At 40.1% G+C, this 21,784-nt stretch overlaps 1 protein-coding gene across 5 annotated transcripts in view; it reads right to left on the reverse strand.

Annotated features, from left to right (window-relative positions):
* The window catches only part of SULF1 (sulfatase 1), a 192,864-nt gene that overhangs the window by 141,973 nt on the left and 29,107 nt on the right, over positions 1–21,784 (reverse strand). For all 5 annotated transcript variants that reach the window (XM_050802635.1, XM_050802638.1, XM_050802634.1 and 2 more), the window contains exon 2: positions 15,590–15,684. The gene's annotated coding sequence lies outside the window, so the exon portion shown is untranslated. The remainder of the gene's footprint in view (positions 1–15,589; positions 15,685–21,784) is intronic.

Below are 21,784 nucleotides of genomic sequence, written 5' to 3' on the forward strand. Positions count from 1 at the left end.
TCCTTTCCCTACCTTAAGTCTTTTAATTTCCCCTAAAACCCTTACTTTCTGGTTCCTAAATTTATGTCTCATTAGAATTTCAAGCAGGGATATATCATCAGAATTAGCTTAAAAGGAAAAGAGAAATCTTTATTCTTCTTAAAAAAGCTGAGAAAGCAGGTGCTATGGCTTAAATGCCCCTTTCAAAACTCATGTTGAAATTTAATTGCCATTGTGATGGTATTACAAAGTGGGACTTTTAAGAGGTGATTAGGTCATGAGAGTTCTGCCCTCATGAACAGATTAATGCCATTATTGTGGACTTTTAACAGGAGCCCACTCTCATGATAGTCAGTTCTCATGTTGGCTATCATGAGAGTGGACTCCTGATAAAAGCAAGAAGTTTTGCCCCATTCTTTCTATGTCTTGCACACTTGCTTGCCCTTCCACCCTTCTGCCATGGGATGATGCAGCACAAGACCTTCACCAGATGCTGGCACCATGCTCTTGGACTTCCCAGCCTCCTGAAACATGAGTCAAATAAATCCTTTTTCTTTATAAATTACTTAGTCTACGATATCCTATTATGGAAGCAGAAAATGGACTAAGACAGCAGGGTAAAGGAGACATAAGCACAGGTGAGAAGATGTTTTTGGTACTGTAGACTATCACATGAAATGTCTTTTCTCACCAAAACTTTAAATTTTATGCTTAGGTTTTAAGGAAGCTTGTTAAGGTATTTGTTTTGCAATGTATCTGTTTGTAACTAGGGATTTGCCTCTAGTAACATCTGTATCAACAAATATTCTACCTCAGTTGTTGAAAAATAAATCTAGGGTCAGCTTGAATAAGAAAAAATAAAGTAAAAATTACTTGTGTTTTCATTTTTTTATTCTCATTGCATCATTTTCCTGACAAAACTTCGATGAAAGATACTATTCTCATCCAAGAGGTATGATATGTTTTGACTCTTTGCCCCCACCCAAATCTTATGTTGAATTGTGATCCTGAATGTTAGAGGTGGGGCCTGGTAGGAGGTAATTTGATCATGGTGGTGGATTTGCCCCCTGCTGTTCTCATAATAGTGAGTAAGTTTTCACAATATCTGTTTTTTTAAAAGTGTGTACCACTTCTCCCTTTACTCTCCCTTCCTATTGCTTCAGCAACGTAGGACATGCCAGCTTTCCCTTCACCTTCTGCCATGATTGTAAGTCTCCTGAGGTCTCCCCCAGCCCTGCTTCCTGTACAGCCTGTGGAGCTGTGAGCCAATTGAATTTCTTTTATTTATAAATTACTCAGTCTCAGGTAGTTCTTTATAGGAATGTGAAAATGAACTAATAAAGAAAATTGGTATCAGACAAGTGGGGCATGGCTTTAAAGATACCTGAACATGTGGAAATGACTTTGGAAATGGGTAATGAGCAGAGGTTAAAATCGGTTGGAGGGATCAGAAGAAGACAGGAAAATTAGTGAAAGTTTGGAACTTCCTAGAGACTTGTGGAATGGTTGTGACCAAAATGCTGATAGTGATATGGATCGTTAAGTCCAGGCTGAGGTGGTCTCAAATGGAGATGAGGAACTTATTCAGAACTGGAGTAAAGGCCACTCTTGCTATGCGTTAGGAAAGAGACTGGTGGCATTGCACCCTCGCTCTAGAGATCTGTGCAACTTTGAATTTGAGAGAGATGATTTAGGATATCTGGCAGAAGAAATTTCTAAGCAGCAAAGTGTTCAAGATATGACCTGACTGCTTCTAAAAGTGTACATTCATTTGCATAAACAAACAAAAAAAACCCCGAAACTAGAACTTATATTTAAAAGGGAAGCAGAGCACAAAAGTTTGGAAAATTTGCAGTCTGACCACGTGGTAGAGAAGAAAAACCTATTTTCTGGGGAAGAATTGAAGGCTGCAGAATAAGTTAATAGCCAAGACGATGGGGAAAATGCCTCCAGGGCATTTCAGAGACCTTTGTGGCAGCCCCTCCAATCACAGGCCTGGAAGCCTAGGAGGAAATAATGGTTTTGTGGGCCAGGCCCAGGGCCCTGTTGTTCTGTGCAGCCCTGGGACATGGCACCCCACATCCTAGCTGCTCCAACTCCAGCCATGGCTAACAGGGGCCAAGGTAAAGCTTGGACCATTGCTTCAGAGGATGCAAGCCCCAAGCCTTTGTGGCTTCCACATGGTATTGGGCCTTCAGGTTTGCAGAAGACAAGGGTTGAGGTATGGGAGCCTCCACCTAGATTACAGAGGATGAATGGAAATGCCTGGATGTCCAGGCAGAAGTTTGCTGCAGGAGTGGAGCTCCTGTGGAGAGCTTCTACTAGGGAAGTATGGAGGGGAAATGTGGGATTGGAGTCCCCAAACAAAGTTTCCACAGGGGCATTGCCTAGTGGAACTGTGAGAAGATGACTGCTGTCCTCCAGACCCCTGAATGGTAGATCCACCAACATGCACACTCTGCACCTAGAAAAGGCACAGGCACTCAATGCTAGCCTGTGAAAGCAGCCCAGGAGGTTGTACCCTGCGGAACCACAGAGGCAGAGCTTCCCAAAGCCTTGGGAGCCCACTGCTTGCAACAGTGTGACTTGGATATGAGATATAAAATCAAAGGAGATTATTTTGGAACTTTGAAATTTAATGACTGCACTCCTGGGTTTCAGACTTGCATGGGGCTTGTAACCCTTCTGTTGTGATTGATTTCTCCCTTTTGGAGCATTAGCATTTACCCAATACCTGTACTCTGGTTGTATCTTGGAAGTAAATAACTTGTTTTTGATTTTACAGGATCATAGGCAGAAGGGACTTGCCTTTTCTCAGATGAGACTTTGGACTTGGACTTTTGGTTAATGCTGGAACAGCCTTCCCCCACTCCCCCACTCTGGGGGGCTATTGGGAAGGAATGATTATATTTCAAAATGTGAGAAAGACATGAGATTTGGAAGTGGCCAGAGGAAGAATGATGTGGCTTGACTCTGTAACCCCACCCAAATCTCATGTTGAATTGTGATCCTGAGTGTTGGAGGTGGAACATAATGGGAGGTGATCAAATCATGGGGATGAATTTCCCCCTTGCTGTTCCACGAGTGAGTTCTCATGAGATCTGGTTGTGTAAAAGTGTGTAGCACTTCCCCCTTCTCTCTCCCTTCCTCCTGTTCCAGCCATATAGGACATGCCAGCTTCCCCTTCACCTTCTGTTATGATTGTAAGTTTCCTGAGGTCTCCCCCATCCATGCTTCCTGTACAGTCTGCAGAACTGTAGGTCAATTAAACCTCTTTTCTTTATAAATTACCCAGTCTCAGGTAGTTCTTTAAAGCAATGTGAGAATGAACTAATACAAGGTGATACAATCTGGGGTAGAATACAGTAAAAGCATAATCTTAGAGTTCAGTCAACAATCTCAGTGCAGAACGTGGCACCTCCATGTTACAAACAAGAAATGGAGGCCCAGAAAGATTAAGTGACTTGACCAAGTTCACACAACCAGTTAGTTATGCAGCTGGGACAAAGCCCCAGCCTCCTGAAACTTTCCCTTATACTGTTACCTTTTCATTATCTTTTTAGACAACAACAAAAAATACATTTTAGAGCCTTTTCACAGAAAACTTATTAAGAGTGTGTTACTATTTGTCTCTCAACTATTAGCATCTGTTGGAATCTTTTCTGTAATATGGCTGAAATGATGGTAGTCTGGTTGGAAACTCTGGCCACACCAAGGGCATGGGCAGGCTGTCCTACAGTCCAGTTTAGCTGATGAAACAACACGTGGTGGCCGTGGCCTTTTCACCCCCTGAGATTCACAAGGGCTTTGTTCAAATTAAATCACCTCATTTCAGGCACCTGATCATAGATGTGGCTTTTCTGTTGCCTGTATCTTGTTATTTCCTAGCCATGAGGCTTAAAGTTGTCTATGTAGTGTTCCTATGACCAAAGGTTGATGGTCTTTCACAGTGATACTTTGTAACATGCTACTTTTAAGAGACATTGGTGTATGGCAAAGAGCTTTGGGGATTATTCATTCATTATTCCATGGAGTCCTTGCCTTTCATAACAGCTCTATATGTAGCTGCATTTCTCACTAAACTCTCTAAAACAGATGCCAGCCCAGAGGCTCTTCTCAATATTTATTTCTGGGTCTATTTCCACAGGAGTCTTTTAGATACTCAAACACGTAAGCAAATAGAAGAAAAATTTTGTAGGTGATTTTTAAAATTTACCACAAGGGGATTGGCCCAAGTCAAAGCATGGATGCCTCTTTTTGGCAGTTCACAAATCTCAGTGTTTTAAAATTTAAGTTGTAACTTTGTTTTTTAAATCAACAATGAACATTTATTGTGTTTTAACTACCTGCAAAGTACTGTGCTAAATCTAGTAATAAACAGACAGATAATATCCTAGTCTCAAAACACACAGAATCTAATGTGAAACCTAGATATGTAAATGACAGTAAGGTACCAAATATGAACCATAATTAAGGTATAAAGTCCATAAGAGGTCAAAAGGAGAAGTAATTTCTGGATGTTAATAATAATAAATTAAGGGAATCTAGGAATATTTTACAAAGGTTATCACATTTTAACTTTTCATAAATGTGGCGCAAGGGCATTCTGGCCTATGTCAGTTGCAGGGCTCTGCCCATGAAGGGTATGTCTGAGGAAGCAAGAGCAGTCTGGAGTGTTGTGTAGGGAACCTGGAGATCCTAGCCAAGATGAGACATGTTAGGGCCAAGTTAAGAGTCGGGAGGTGGAGGACGAAAGAACACTCGTGCAAAGACAAGGTAAGGGGAAAAGTGAATGATTCTCGGTTATGTGCCCTCTGACTGGTTCTAGGCTTGACATTCTGCGCACACCTTCTCTGTGAGTCCCTCACAACAATATTATGAGGTAAATACTGTTATCCACATTTTACTGAAAGGCAATCTGGGGCCCAAAAGAACATGCAGCTTGCCCAGATTCACAAGCAAGTAAGTGGTGGAGTCTCTCCATTGTCGTTTTACAATACTGTATTTCTTTCCTCATACCGATGGTCCTTGACTGGCTTTGAAAAGGTTTGAACTGGATTCTGTACATATGAGAAGCCATTGCACTGTTGTTCATTTCAGGCGATGCCGATGATCACCTTTAACTTTCACTTGGTAGATGTTGGTGGGGTAATGGGGTCTACAATATTCGCTCATGAGGCACTTTTTCTACTCTCCCTTTGGTGGAGCAGGGACTTGCCAGCCCTTGGCACTCTCACATACTTACAGACAAAGAAAAGAGAAGTAGAGAAACTGAACACTGAGTTTGTTACTTTGAGATCCTGTGGCAACATTTGATATGTGACTTGAATTTTGAATTTTAAATATAAAGTGTATTTTTCCAAAATATAAAATACAAGCAGAATTAGTGTTCTGTGCTGTGTGAAATATCTCCAAAATACTTAGGAAACTTCTCTTCATGATGCTTTTTTTTCATCATTCTCTAGGAACCTTATTTTCATCTTTTAACAAGGGAATCCTAATAATGGCAAAATAGAAGGGCAGGGTGCTATCCTGTACAGTGTTTAACCTGGAGCTTTAAAATTAGATCATGTAAATAGCATGGCTAATTATAGTTGTAGCTGTAAAAAAGTCATTAAATGTATATAACTTGCCAACAAAAGAGTAAAAAATGTTCTGATAATACATGTTATTATGCATTTGTCCAAACCCATAGAAAAAACAACACTAAGAGTGAATGCTAATGTAAACTGTGGACTCTGGGTGACAATGATGTGTGGTGTAGTTTCCTCGATTGTAACAAATGCACTACGGATGTTGAGAATGTAGAGGCCGCGCATGTGTGAGGACAGGGGTATATGGGAAATCTCCATACCTTCTTCTCAATCTTACTGTGAACCAAAAATGGCTCTAAAAAATTAAGTCTCCACAGATGTTTCAATGAGGCAGATCTATTTTATTCTTTTGAGGAGCTCAGTATGCAGCTCTGTGATGCTGTACTAGGGGAGATGCTAGACCAGAGGAAAAATACCCAGCCTGTTGGGGATCAGAATCTGAACCCATTGAATCTTAAAAGTCTCCATCAGGAGGGTCTTTTCATTGGATTTTCAAGATTATTAGTTGTTATTTATTAGTATTTGTCAAACCATGGTTGAATGGGAGAAAAAAATCTGAACCAAAGGGTAAACAAATCCAAAGAGAAATCAAAAATTAGAAAATTAAAAACTGGTTTAAAAAAGGTTTTCCATCTGTACAGATGCTGATCATATATTCCAAAAGTACTTTCCCATTCATTGCTTCATTTAGCTCTCTCGACAACTGTCACAAGTGTGCAAATGTACATTTTAAGCATGTAAGTTTAAGGTATTGTTATTACTATCATGTGTGAGGCACATGCATAGTCCTGCTCCTGTCTAGCACTAGTTTCCAGAGGGTGGGTGCAGAGCCCTGAGACAGGTTTCTCCAGAGTACCTGATACATTGGCAATATGTGTGTGTGTGTGTGTGTGTAATTATGGTATGGACTAACATTATTATCAGGCTGGGCACGGTGATTCATGTCTGTAATCCCAGCACTTTGGGAGGCTGAGGTGGGTGGATCACTTGAGGTCAGGAGTTTGAGACCAGCCTGGCCAATATGGCGAAACCCCATCTCCACTAAAAATATAAAAGTTAGCCAGGCATGGTGGTGCCCACCTGTAATCCCAGCTACTTGGGAGGCTGAGGCAGGAGAATCACTTGAAAACAGGAGGCGGAGGTTGCAGTGAGCCAAGAGCACATCACTATACTCCAGCCTGGGTGACAGAGTGAGACACTGTCTCAAAAAAAAAAAAAAAAAAAAAAAAAAAAAAAAAAAACCCACCAAAAAACCCAACACAAAGGCATTATTTTCTACTTTGTGAATTACTGGATTTTTGAATTTCTATAAATACAAATAGTTACCATGCATAAAGCACTTTACTAATTTTTAGGCATTGTCTGGGCCCTTTATACATTTGAAATCATCTAATCTTCAGAACAGCATAATGAAGTTGATGGTATTACTGACCCCTATTTTTCCAATAAGGATACTGAAGCATAAAGAAATTAAGTTACAGTTAGCAAATGGCAGAGTGGGAATTAAAACCCTGGCAGTCTGGCTCCCAAATCTGTGCTCCTAACCATTACACCATACTTCTCTCATGGGTCTCTCTAAATTAGGACAACAAGAAAGAGCTTCCCATTTTAAGAAGACAAGTTCACTTTTGTGGGTGATAACTCTTGAACGCCTCCCAAAGTCTCCCTAAGGTAGGAAAGGCTCTTTCTTGCATTACCCTGACACATATCACTGCGTATGTTTTCAGACATCCACAAAAGCCAATAGCTCAGCTAGTTATAACTAGGTGCATACACAGTATTACTGGCTACATGAGTTACAGAGAAGAAAATGAATGTTTTGATAGTCAGAATTATTGTCTGTCACATTTAGGGGTTGGCTATCACTAGAACAGTTGTTCAAACATGTATGCACAAGTCATGTCATACAAACTCTGCCTTAATATTTCCACAACCAGAAAGCACTTTAACCTAAATGGACTTCCAAATGAGAAACGTAAACTACATTCCTTTCCTTTTACCCAGAAGGGACATTTCAGCACTTAAAGACTACTAAGCTGATACTGTATATGACATTTGAAAGAAATTCCTCTATAAATCAGTGCTTGGGGGTAGAAAAGGCAAAAAGAAAATTGAGTATTTCCCTGTGAGAAAGGCAGCCTCGTGACAGGTACGGACAGTGAGTGGAGGGATGTCACTTTTTGTCTCTGGCCTCTGTTTGAGGAATCCAAATTGATGATAATTTCTGAATCACCTTAGTGCCCAATGGGAGCCAATCAACAAATACTAAAAGCAGTAGCACCTGTCCCAAGCGAGTTAATCATAGAAATTTTTTCTAATCCTAAAGATGATTTGAAGTCAACCTTTAGCTGAATTCCAACAATAAGTATATATAAAAAGAATGTGCTAATATTTTTCACTTTCATTTTCAATGCTTAAGCTAGTAAAGATTTTTCATTCTATTTTACTTTGTTATTTTGGTTTTTTTTTATTTTTAATGCACTGAATACATAGTTATAATCCTGGCAATTGTATGACCTTCCTTCTTTTCAAGAACATTTTTGAATTTTTGCCAACCATTAAAAAATACACATTGAGATGAGTTTACTGGCAGGCAGAGACGTAAAACTGAAAGGATAATGAGAGAGAAATAAGGTGATGGGAATAGCACAGTTATGATGGGAACTAATGATCACCATGTAATACCTTATCCTTTAAATATTACAACAATAACAATCGGTTGTGTTTGAGTGGCTTCATATGTCTACTCCCCCTACAAGTGCTTTTATGTTCTTGGTCTTTACCACATCCTAGTGAGGGAAATGGGACAAGTACATTCTAATTTTGTAGGAAATTATAGAGTAAATTAGATGCCTAAAACCAGAGCCGATATCTTGACTCTAAGCAAAGTGTTCTTTGGAGAGAAGAATCCTATGATTGATTATATTATACCTACTTACCATCAAGAGAGTTACTCACAATACCTACAATCCCTCCAGCACAGTGCTGACCGCTCTGAGTGGCTGCTAACCTTTCTCCTATGGCCACTGTGTCCTGCTGGGCATCATCACGCCTATATCTCGGGCTAGATCAGGATCCCATGAGTAGGGCAGGATGGATTTAATCTCCTGGGGTGTTCATACTTCGTGTAATAAATAAATGCAGTTTTTAATGCAGAAATGCATCAAATCATTTTTGGGTAAAAATTTAAAACCCAGTAATTTTAAAATTAATTTTATGGTGAATCCCATTGTCAGACACCAGGACTCTCTTATTTGCTTTGTAAATAATGAATTTGCTTAAAATTACACCTGTATTTTTAGTGCTAGTGTCAACCAACTACAGATAATGGACTTAGATTTCTTTAAAGGCTACTAAGAAACAAATAGAAAATAATATTAAGCATTTTCTTGGAAACTTGAGAACTTCTGATGGTGCTGACAATTTGTTTGGAAATATTTTAGTCACTTTTTATTTTTAAATAATTACCCGGCCAGGCCTGGTGGCTCATGGCTATAATCCCAGCATTTTGGGAGGCCGACGTAGGTGGATCACCTGAGGTCGGGAGTTTGAGTTTGAGACCAGCCTGACCAACATGGAGAAACTCTGTCTCTACTAAAAATACAAAATTAGCTGGGCATGGTGGCACATGCCTGTAATCCCAGCTACTTGGGAGGCTGAGGAAGGAGAATCGCTTGAACCCAGGAGGTGGAGGTTGAGGTGAGCTGAGATCGTGCCATTGCACGTCAGCTTGGGCAACAAGAGCAAAACTCCGTATCAAAAAAAAAAAAAAAAAAAAAAAAAAAAAATTATCCCCTCTCAAAAACCCCATAGCTGAATTACCTTCTTTTTAAAAATAAGGGTAGCAGGAATCCCTGAGGTTTTCTTTAGTATCTGCCAAAAAAGGGCTTCTTCAAAATGTGCCTCTTTTCATTCTGATGGCCACAATCCAAAGCAGTTTTCAACTAGATTTGTCCCATACACATCTCAACTTCCCCTACACGCCAGATTATGACACAAAGTTCTTGAATAATTTGAGAGTAAAGTCATAAAACAAATATGAATTTCCACTGTAATCCACTTTTTTACATTTTCATGTAATCTGCAAGAGAGAGAAGGAACTCATGTCTCAATGTGTACATACACCTGAAGGCCAGTGGTTTACTACAAAATAATATTTTTTTGCAAATTCTCTAAACTGCAGATACCAATGTAAAAAGCCCATAGCATTTCAATTCTCCTATTATAAATATTCCTGCAGTAAAAATATCCTCAAAAAAAGCCTCAGCCAATGGCTTATTTGTTTTAAGCCCTATTTAATGCAATAATGATAGAATCTTAGTAACAGGATTTGACCCCACCACCTAATTATTCCAGGAATGGCTTCTTAGAAAGTCTAATCTTCAGTTATAATTATGATGCACTCTTGTGAAATCTAAGCAGATAAATGCGGTCAAATTAGGACACCATTGAGAAAAGGAACCTAAAATTGAATATTTGCCATTGGAACTGAGGACTCAAGATCAACATAGATCAAATGCTTCCTCTGTAAGCGGAATTAATCAGCCCTACAAATTCTCTACCATGATACAAGGCAGTATTTCTTCTTGGGAAGTGACTTCCTGAAACCTTCCCCTGAGGAATATATTCCATGTTAATTTCAGTATGCCATTTAAAATTATCCTACAAAAAAGGAACCAATTTAAAACATCTGGCCTGATACCAGATTGAACAGTTACATTCTGCTTCTTTGAATTCATGGTGTTGTAAGAATCCAGACACTTTTTCTATCTTAAACTGTGGCATGGTGATCTGAAACAAATGTTGGCCCAGTGTGGGCCATTCCAGCACTAGATGGAATGATTCTGCACTTTTTGACCTGTCTTCAAGGTGTTTGGGGAAATAGTTTCATGTGAGCAGGGCCCCTTAGGCCCTTCCTGAGAGCATCATGGCAAAGTAATGTCTCATACCAACTTGTGCTTTTGAGCATAGAACAAGACCATTGTTGTGTGACCTAATTTCATTTTAGGCCCTTCCTGAGAGCATCATGGCAAAGTAATGTCTCATACCAACTTGCGCTTTTGAGCATAGAACAAGACCATTGTTGTGTGACCTGATTTCATTTCAGTGACTGTCTCAGTAAAGATTGACATCATCCCATTCTTTTTCCTTAATATCCACTTGTGAATGTCCCCCAGTCCCCACCCTCATCATAATTAAACTCCTTTCCTTGCCAGGGGAAGAGCTATTTGTCTCTTAACTTCCTGCCTGAATGTATCATTATAGCAAGAGCAAAGGGTTTTCCTTGGGTCGGTCAACATCTCTGGAGTTTGCTTCCTCGCCAAATCAGGCAAAGCACAATTTTATTGGCAGCCAAAGCATACTGACAGAGCCATCTGCTGGGACAGGTCTCAGTCAGAAAGGAAGAGAGAGGAGCCTGCAAAAGATGGCACAGCCTGATGGGCACAATGTTTCTCCTCCAATTGGAGTTTGGCATTTTCTTTAAACATAAGCTCACTGGCTTTGAGGACTGTGGTCTAAGCAGATCCATTTAGCTATGTACATACATGGGTGCAAATGTGTGTGCTTGTACATACTAACATTTGCTTATCACTTATATTTGTATTGAAGTCTCACATCTGAAAGTGATTAGTCTCAAAGAGATAAAAGGATGGTGCAGGAGAAGACAATTTAAAAACCATCATTAAAATGCAACTAAACAGAATGATTATACGAAGGAAGGTATTGATTGTGTGTGTGTGTGTGTGTGTGTGAGTGTTTAGTGTTATCTCTCTTATACAGAAAAAGCATGAAGAACTTATATGTTCCACATCCATGTAATGGAACACAATACACAAATTTAAAAGAACTAAAAAGACAATGCAGAAACTGTATGAACTGTTTTGATACAAAGGTAGGTGAAAACAAAACAATAAACATTGTACATTCTCCATGCTTCCAATTTTGTAAAATATTAGATAGTACGCTATGAAATTACTGCTTTTGTAGGTCAACAATAGTTAAATAGAAGCAATTTTCTATGATTCCACTTAGTATATATTTATACAGAAAAGACCAGTTGGTTTGGGTTAAGTGTGTGATTTAAAAAAAAAAACTCTTAAAGCAACTGTCATATAGTTTTTACAACAAATACCTAATTTTAAATGAGTTGATATTCTGTGTAATAAATTGTCCTCTTCAATGAGAAATGTTTCAAAATATCTAAGGGTGATCACAAAGGAAAAGAGTCTACTTTTTAGGGCCCCCAAATATAGGTCTCTATATTCTGTAGCAAGACAAATTATCATTGTCTTGGTATCCAACATGCACTTAAAGCAAGACAAGGAGAAATTTAGGGTCCACATCTGATATTGATTCCTTGAAAAGGTTTAGTTTACTGTTATAGTCTATGGGCCATTTTAAAAACCACCTAGATTTAAATTAATATACTAAATTTAACTTAAAAATTAAAATAATATTAAAAATAAAGTGCCAGGCACTGCTAAGACATCCTTATTATAAAATTTTCCATCCCAAATAGGCATTAACGAGGCTGGGAATAGTCTTAATTTTCTCACAAACAACATAGTTGCTGTTCTAAGTTATCCCATCTGTGTGCACCAAACCTCGTCCAACAGTGCAATATTATTGTCCAAAAGGTACAATAAAGGCCGTTCATATATTGGCAGGTGTATTTTAAGCTGAAAACCAGGCTTCACACACAGACACAAAAGCAATCTGTTTCACAGGTGTGAGCATTTTTGATAAGAACCCTCAAAATCTTCCCCCAAGCTGTGAGATTTAATTGTCCTTTTGGTGTCTTCTCATATGTGAATACAACCTATCTCTCCTTGGAACAAGAGATAATCTGGCAATCTGAAAGATAGGAAATGCTTGGGCAGCTTCTGAGATTTGCTTATAATATCTCCTTGTACTTTCTCTTGGGTTATGTATTTTAGAGGTTATGCCAAGTTCAATGAGCTACAGGTAAGCAGTTCTGAATATTAAATGAAAGAACTTTATACCCAAATGACATGAGTAGAGAGGCAATCAAAAATGCGCAGGGTGGCATTCTGAAACTGTAAGGTCCAGTACAGTGGTCCCTATTTTATAAACGTGACTGTCCAAACACATACACAAAAAAATCCATTTCTTTCCATAAAATTGACTAGAAGGAGGATTGTGGATATACAAATACAGAGGTAGTGATGGGAAGTGACTCGGCTGCTTATCTAATTCAGCTCAAATCCTTGAGTTGGATGAGAAGGGGCAGAGATCTCTGAAGCCAAACATTAAATTTGAATTTTCCAGCCCCAAGATAAAAAAAAAAGGAGATTGAAACCAGGTCTCATACAGAATCCACAGATTTTCAAGAAAAGTGTTGTGTATGTTAAATTTGAGCAAGTGAATCTAAATGATCCAACATTAGACACTTATTTTATTTATTTATTTATTTATTTACTTATTTATTTACTTATTTATTTATTTAGAGATGGAGTCTTGCTCTGTGGCCCAGGCTGGAGTGCAATGGCATGATCTCAGCTCACTGCAACCTCCACCTCCTAGGTTCAAACAATTCTCCTGCCTTAGCCTCTTCATAAACTGGGATTAGAGGTGCGCCCCACCACGCCTGGCTAATTTTTTGTATTTTTAGTAGAGATGGGGTTTCACCATGTTGGCCAGGCTGGTCTTGAACTCCTGACCTCAGGTGATCCACCCATCTCGGCCTCCCAAAGTGCTGGGACTATAGGCATGAGCCACCGTGCCCAGTCTAGATACTTATTTGTGTTTTCCCATAATAAAGATGTGCTGAGAAGTGAAAAACACATAACAGCGGTGAAATCACACATTACGGGGAGAAAAGTGCAACATGAAAGATTACCAGCTAGTTAATAAACAACATGGCATTGTAGAAAAGTGGCCTTTTCATGGGTGCGGTGGCTCATGCCTGTAATCCCGCACTTTGGGAGGCCAAGGCGGGCAGATCACAAGGTCAAGAGATCAAGACCATCCTGGCCATCATGGTGAAATCCCGTCTCTACTAAAATTACAGAAATTAGCCAGGCATGGTGGCGCATGCCTGTAGTTCCAGTTACTCGGGAGGCTGAGGCAGGAGAATCGCTTGAATCCGGGAGTTGGAGGTTGCAGTGAGCCAAGATCTTGCCACTGCATTCCAGCCTGGAGACAGAGGAAGATTCCGTTTCGGGGGTGGGGGTGGGGGGGAATGGCTTCTTCATGGCACAAGAGAAACTAAGAAAGATACTTTGAGAAATCAGGTCCTCAGGGACCTCTTCAGAAAGGATGGGTGCTCTTGTAGTATCAGGGGTTTTCCAGTCTCTTCTACAGTTAATTTTGAATGGCATGGCACCGAAGGCCAACCTCGGTTTTTCCAACATAAAAGTTGATGCATCAGGCTAGAGTTTCACAAAGAAAATGTTCACAAGCTGATTCAAGAAGATAAATAACTCTTGAGAAGTTCCAGTTCTATTCGTTGAACTTATTACTTATTCAATGAACTCGTTCATTGAATTATTAAACATTTATCTTTTGAAGTTTCTGTTTTAGAATATTTTCTTCTCATGTTAGAGCTTTGAAGTAAGGAGACCTGGATTTCAACTTATCTTCTCTTACTGTGGATTCAGCTCATTTATGACAAGCATCTGATACAGTGTTGTAATCAGCCATTGGGGTTAATACCCCATGCCATCTTCAGACAAAGCTCCAAGAATTCTAGAAAAACTGCTAATGCTTATAACTTTATGTCAAAGAACTAACCTATCTCCCATACACTTTGAACCATTCATTCACTTTCTTCACATATAACTTGTAGAATGAAGACAAAAATGTTTAATTCCGTAAGTATTAGAAAGAGAAGCTGGATAAAACAACCCTCCAAGGCAAACCTGAAATTCAGGCCAGACTTGAAGACATTGCTTTTTGGGTGAGGTTCATGAACGTTTTGGTGATTACAGGACTTATTCCAAGCCAACTTGGGCCAACAGAAGGCTTAGAATAAAAATCAAGCAGGCTGGTCACGGTGGCTCATGCCTGTAATCCCAGCACTTTAGGAGGCTGAGGTAGGCAGATCACTTTAGGTTAGGAGTTCAAGACCAGCCTGGCCAACATGGTGAAACCCCATCTTTGCTAAAATACAAAAATTAGCTGGGTGCAGTGGCAGGTGCCTGTAATCCCAGCTACTTGGGAGGCTGAGGCAGGAGAATCGCTTGAACCCAGGAAGTGGAGGTTTCAGTGAGCTGAGATCATGCCACTACACTTCAACCTGGGTAACAGAGGGAGACTTCCTCTCAAAAAAAAAAAAAAAAAAAAAAAAAAAAAAGAAAAAGAAGAAAAGAAAAAAAAAATCAAGCAAATAGCAACGATTCTGAAGAGTGACTAATGAAATCAAGAGGAACTAAATGTTTTACTTGCATTAGTTTGGTTGGGGCAAAGGGGAGCAACTCTCAAAGTTGACATTTGAAAAAGGCTTATGGGGTTGTACCCTCATACGAACCCAACCCCTAAAAATGTTTTTGCCACCAAGGTGAAATTGTTGAGATGGGTTGCCACAATGCTCCCTGGCTCCATGAAAGCTCTTGGCACTAATGTTTATCTGGCCAAGGAAAGAAACTGTGAAGACAAGCTGTGAATAAATCAGGTACAGTTTTCACTCCTGACACTGTGGAGTACGTTGTGGATGATGGGCCTACCACACTGCCCCCTAATTCCCCCGAGCTTCCTTCCTGAGCAGCTAATAATATGTCAATAGTCATATGATTGTTTAGATTCCCATTTTACAGATGGTTCTTCTGACATTTCTTAGGACTGATTTCATGACATGGCTCTGCCACGTGGAAGGCCCCTTTTAGCTCCCTCAGCCAACAAGAATGAGAATGTGATGGGAAGGTAGAGGACCATTGACTCTTCAGTTTCTGCCAGTTCTTAACAATTCCCCATCCGTGAAATGTTCCCCTCTTCAAGTGACATAGAGTGCCCAGGTGGCCCTTGGTTTAAGCTAGAGATAAAAATTTGATGAGTACCTTTGAAGATTTTCTGCAATTATTCTGCCTTGAAGAACCCGCATGTCATTTGCCAAGTTTATCTTCTTTAGATGATGGTGGGTGGCCGTCAGCACCTACGATGGAGAAGAGCAAAAGTGCCGTGAGTTACGTTTTATCAGCAATTCCTCTCATCTTTCAGATGTTGCCCTTTCACGGCCTCGAAGGGGGTGATCATTAGGAATAATATTCTCCAAATTTCATCCAGACCGATTTTCTTACAATCACTCGCAAGAGTCTTTGAAGCATTGTGGGTGATTCGGTCCTTTTGTAGAAGTTTCTATTTTGACCGCTTCTCCAACAAAGAAAAGACTTTCCATTAGATTCATTTCATATCATTCTTTGACTGGATTTCATAGAACCATTAAAGAAGAGTTTCTTTTTAAAAGTTTACAAAGTGTTCCAAGTTTAAAGGTTGAGTGCTGTCTAATTTCAGGTTGGGAGACCTATTTTAAAGGAAAATGAGCTGAATCATAGAATCTTTTAAAGTTGCAGCAAGCTATTATTTGATGAGCAGCAAAGTAAGCATTTCCAAGTGGTTAAATTTGTTTATATTCCACATTTTTGACAGCTGAAAAATGTAAGTGATTAAAATAAATTTGAGCACTTTGAATAAGAGGAAACCCTCATTTAATGTTGTAAATATCAGATGAAGCAATCTTGCTGCCATGAACATTCTGACACATACACACTGTATGTAAATGTGTATATGATATAAAAGAGAACATAATATAAGATAGAATAGGGAAATGAGACATCTTATTTAACAACGTAGAATTTCCTTTACATTTAAAAATATTTCTCATGCCCATGTAAATATTAATGTTTAATAAAGCATTTCATTTAGAGTTTTCATACTTTTCCACTGGTGAATACAATTGTACCTTGGTATACACATGGGGGGATCTCAGAGGTAATGGGTGCAGATTTTTTCCCTCCATTGGCCTGGAATCTCTTTTTATCCTGAGCTGGCCTTGGCGAGTCAGGTTAAGCCCCAGGTCCTTTGCTTTGCTCTCGATGGACCATTCTTACCACAAAATTGCTGCAGCAGCACCTCCTTGGAGCTAGCCTGGTGCTGCAGGATTCACTTTCCTCCCACACCACTCTCATCACCCCTCTTTCCACTCTCATCACCCCTCTTTCCACTGGAGTGAAACTCCGCCACTGCTAGTTTTATGCCACCCTCTGCAATGTGCCCCACCTCACCCATTAGGCCTCTAGATCACTCCCTTCACTGTGCTTCTCCTCCTGGGGGTTGGGGAGTTCCAGGAGAACTTTTCCATCCTGTCTCCACGGTGCTGATATCACAAATTATTAGAAGCATCATGCAGATGCCTACTTGTAAAATATGTTCTGAGAGGACACATACATGTTTGTGCTTATAATCGTATGTGCAACTCATGATCTCCTACAGTGAAAGTTTACATCTAAATGTGATGTCAAAAGTATCTGGCTGTGGTTAGGTTGGCACAGTCTGATGTCAAAAGAATACCTTTTCTGAGACTGTTCTGAATATGCTACCAGGCAGCCGAGTCTGGAATGAGATGCCGGAATACCAGGCTACGGCATTCACTGGCTATGTGGCCTTGAGCACATTATTTAATTTCTCTATGCCTCAGTATTCTCCTCTGATAAATGGGAATTTAAAATGTTATCTACCCCATAGGGTTGATGTGAGGATGACGTGAAAACGTTCATGTGAAAAACTTAGAAGACTACCTAGAACAAAATATGGGTTCAATAAAGATCGGCAATCATTATTACTTGGATTGATTTTTTTAGACCAGTAATAAAGATACAACCTTCCTTGCATATTTGCAATCAAAAGACATTTTCATGAAATGAGACCAGAGTTTTCTTAAATTTTATAAATGTAGACTTTGATTTCTCATCATTAAAATGATAATGTGTAGGTCAGGTGTGGTGGCTTGTGCCTGTAATCCCAGCACTTTGGGAGGCTGAGGTGGGAGGATCGCTTGAGGCCAGGAGTTCAAGACCAGCCTGGGCAACACAGTGGGACCCCCATCTCAACCAAAAAATTTAAAAAATAGCTGGTCAAGGTGGTGCGCACCTGTAGTTCCAGCTACTTGGGAGGCTGAGGCGGTAGGATTGCCTGAGCCCAGGCGTTTGAGTCTGCAGTGAACTGTGATCACACACTACCATCTCTGTGACCTGCATACATGATGGTCTCATCTCCGGTTGGGTTTCAGGATTTCTCAGAGCGAGGGTTGTGTCTTGGGCTTCATCTCCATCTTATGGGATCACAGTGTGGCCCCAGTAACTATTGGAAGGTGGCCAAGCCTCACTGTAAAGGACAGTCAGGATCTGAGTCACCGATGGATCATTGGTTTGTTTTAGGGTTTATTCAAGTTTTGGTTAAAAATATAGACTCCAAGACTCTGAATGTTTTCTCAAGCAATAACAAATTGTCAGCCCACAGGGCTGAAGCTGGCCACACAAACTTGAAAGGACCAGGAAACCAGTGGCCTAGCTGTGGGTCACTGCGTCCCTTTCTGTTGCTTAAGTCAGACTTAGGATGTTTTCTGTAAGTAATGACTCAGCACAACTCAGATGTGTGTGTGTGTGTTTCTGTGTGTGTGTGTGTGTGTGTGTGTGTGTGTGTGGAGAGAGAGAGAGAGAGAGCACTCATGTGTCTCAGTTTTTCTGTTCCTATAGTGAAAGGATAAGGTAAAACTGGAAGACCTCCAATATCTCTTCTTACTCTAAAATTCTATAAAATGTTGGCACGTATGGCGATTCATTTGACATTACCATCTTCAGATAAGTGTGGGTGTGTGCCAGAATTTCACCTGTTGAGAATATATCGGGAAGTTAAGCTTGATAGTTTAACAGCTGTACTTTAAGAGTTTGGTTTGGCTTCACTCTCTGTGTCAGTGTGTTACTGCAGTTAGCACTTAGGAATTCATGCTATAAAGCAACTAGATGATTGAACTTAACTCTCTTGGTTGTCTCAGTTGTTCAGAAACCAAGCTGCATTTCCTGGCTCTGAAACTTTGTAAACTCATCAAATTTTACTGCAGAGAAATGTCATTAAAATAACAGTCCTTAGTGGAAACACTAGCGCCATTCATCACTAGCAAAATGCTGAAACAGTAACTGATATTTTTAAACTGTGAATTGGAGGCATTTTTATATACTTTACACATACACACATTTAGACAGATGTGTAAGGTAAATGTTCATTTTTCCTATGCAATTGTCCTTTAATTGTCTCTTAAAAGTGGCTTTAGCCTTGTTGCTTAAGAACATTCTGGGCTGGGCGCGGTGGCTTATGCCTGTAATCCCAGCACTTTGGGAGGCTGAGGCGGGTGGATCACGAGGTCAGGAGTTTGAGACCAGCTTGACCAACATGGTGAAACCCCGTCTCTACTAAAAATACAAAAATTAGCCAGGCGTGGTGGCATGCACCTGTAATCCCAGCTACTCAGGAGGCTGAGGCAGGAGAATTGCTTGAATCCAGGAGGTGGAGCTTGCAGTGAGCCGAGATTGTGCCACGGCACTCCAGCCTGGGTGACAGAGCAAGACTCTATCTCAAAAAAAAAAGAACATTCTTTCTTTGCTCGCGTCACCTTGGAAAGTAATAACTGGTTCCAAACTGCTTTTCTTAAAGGGTTGTTGGAAGGTCCAAAGTGTGCTCATTAGAAAACTTGTGCTGAACCACACAAATCTTGCCATTGTGGATGGTGCATGCATGTGGGACTATTACTTCATACACAATTGACATGGGGCCAGAAAACATGTGAACAGGAAGCCAAACCCAAGAGAAAGTTGAGGAGCTTCCAGCTTTCCATGGAGCACAGAAAGAAGCAAAATCCAGCAACAGTTTGGACTCAAGTGTCTGGGGAACTGCACAGCTGCGACCTATCCACTCTTCAAACGCTGCAGAGGCAAAGCACAGTGGCTCGGGCAGCACCCAAATGGAAGTAAATCATTATGTCAGCAAACCTAAAAAGATGGTGAGGGTGTAGCACTTGCTTATGAAGCCAAGTTTAAATAGCTTGAGTAACCTAAATGTGGAATGACCAGCACCATATATGGAAGCTCAGTATATTCTTCATACTTCAATTGTGCTAATGGGAATTTCCCCAAATATATCTTGCTCCTTCCTTAAATAATAAACTTTCCCATGATGCAAAGTCATCTTATTCAAAAGTATGTATTTGGTGATTATTTTGCATAGCTGAGATGTTAACAGTTCCTTTTTGGGACACTTCATTTTTTTTATGGCAAAAGCATTTTAGCAAAAATAGAAATGTTTTTCACCATTTCAGAAGCCAAAGATGATTTCCAAAGTTCAGTGAATTAAGTGAGCCATCAGAAGCAGAAGAAATTCAGATTGTTGTCAAATGCTATCTTTCTAATAAGTGGTAAGGCTTTTTATATTTAGAGGTGGAAATGGCTTTTTAAATCTGTTTTTGAATGTGTTGATACAGTTCACCTACCAGAAAGAAATATTATACCACTTTGCAAGACTAGCCACAAAGTCTGGGGCTAAGCCCCTTTTATAAGAAATGGCATTCGCTCTGAAGTGCTCAGGTAGGGTAAGAGCTCTGAAATCCAGGAAATCCGATAGAGGCTTTGCCTAGAAGATTAAGTGCTGAGCATAGAAAGGGTGAAAGGCTATAAGAAAACCAGGGTTATCAAGTAATCAGACCTCAAGATTTAAAAAGTCACAGCTTCCTGCCTGCTAATCAGATTGATTTCTATTCATTCAATGTTAAAATTCTTCCAGTTGTCATCTTTAAAAAATTTGCAAATGTTACTCACCTCTCCATTCCAATTATGCTCTGTTCAAGAGTATGGGAAGAACTTACTGGTCATGCTGAAGAAGGATGAAATTATTGTAGGCTAAATAATGACCAGGTAAGAAATTACTTCCTTTGCGTTAGTCTCTGAGTGAGTTCCTCGTTCAACAGAAGTGAAAAATCCTTGTTAAGGAAAGGGCTTGTTTTTGATGAGTATTACTTCTTTATGCATATGTGCTTTTTATGAATAAGTATTCTACTGGCTCATAAATCTTTAGTCTCTGCTCATTTCTGAAGTCTCTGAAGAAGTAAAAATTACTCTCTTTGAGGGTACACACAGCTACTGGCAAGACTGCCCTAGACATGGGCTTCCTATTTAAAAGTTAATGAGAAAAAAAATTCATTTGGCAGCAGGGACATAAGATTAAAGCTCTGATTCAATTGAGTCCAGATAGTGACCATTTCTTGGGGGGGGGGATTAGAACATAATAGGGAGAGCTCAGTCTTTATGTATCTACTCAAAATTTCAAAGACAAAAATCTAGCATTTTTTTTTTAAAGAACCAGGATCTCACTATGTTGCCCAGGCTGGAGTGCACTGGCTATTCACAGGCTTGATTATAGTGCACCATAGCCTTGAACCTCTGAGCTCATGAGATCCTCCTGCTTCAACCTCCTGAGTAGCTGGGACTACAGGCACATGCCACCACATCCAGACAATAATTTTATATTAAAAAATGCTTTTTATTTTTACTCCGTGTTGCAGTCTAACCTCTTAGTGATATCTCAACCTGATATTACTCCAACTAACTCAATTTTCTTCTATAAACCAGTACCTCCTCTTGTTTTATGGTATTCTATTACAACTACCCAGTTGCCCAAGCCCAAAACTAGTATTACGAAAGTTTCCTTTTCCTCCATTCTCTTCATCCAGTCAAGTATGTTCTACCTTCTAAATATCTCTGGAATCTGTGCCCTATTGTCCACCTACACTGCCCAGTGCTCCCAGCAGTTCTCACTGGAACACTACAATAGTCTCTTTTTTTTTTCTTTGAGACAGGATCTCACTTTGTCACCCAGGCTGGGGCGCAGTGGCACAAACACAGCTCACTCTAGCCCCCACCTCCCAGGCTCAAGCGATCCTCTTGCCTCAGTCCCCGGAGTAGCTAGGACTACAGGTGTGTGTCACCATGTTCAGTTAATTTTTTGCATTTTTTGTAGAGATGGAATTTCACTATGTTGGCCAGGCTGGTCTCGTCCTCCTTAGCTCAAGTGATCCGCCTGCCTCAGTCTCTCAAAGTGCTGGGATTACCGGCCTGAGACACTGTTCCTGACCTGCAATAGTCTCTGAATTGGCCTCCGAGAGTGTTGCTAGCTCCAGGTCTTTGCCCAGCACACGCTCATATAGGATA

Source organism: Macaca thibetana, chromosome 8 (assembly GCF_024542745.1).
Source record: "Macaca thibetana thibetana isolate TM-01 chromosome 8, ASM2454274v1, whole genome shotgun sequence".
Classification (NCBI taxonomy): Eukaryota; Metazoa; Chordata; class Mammalia; order Primates; family Cercopithecidae; genus Macaca; species Macaca thibetana.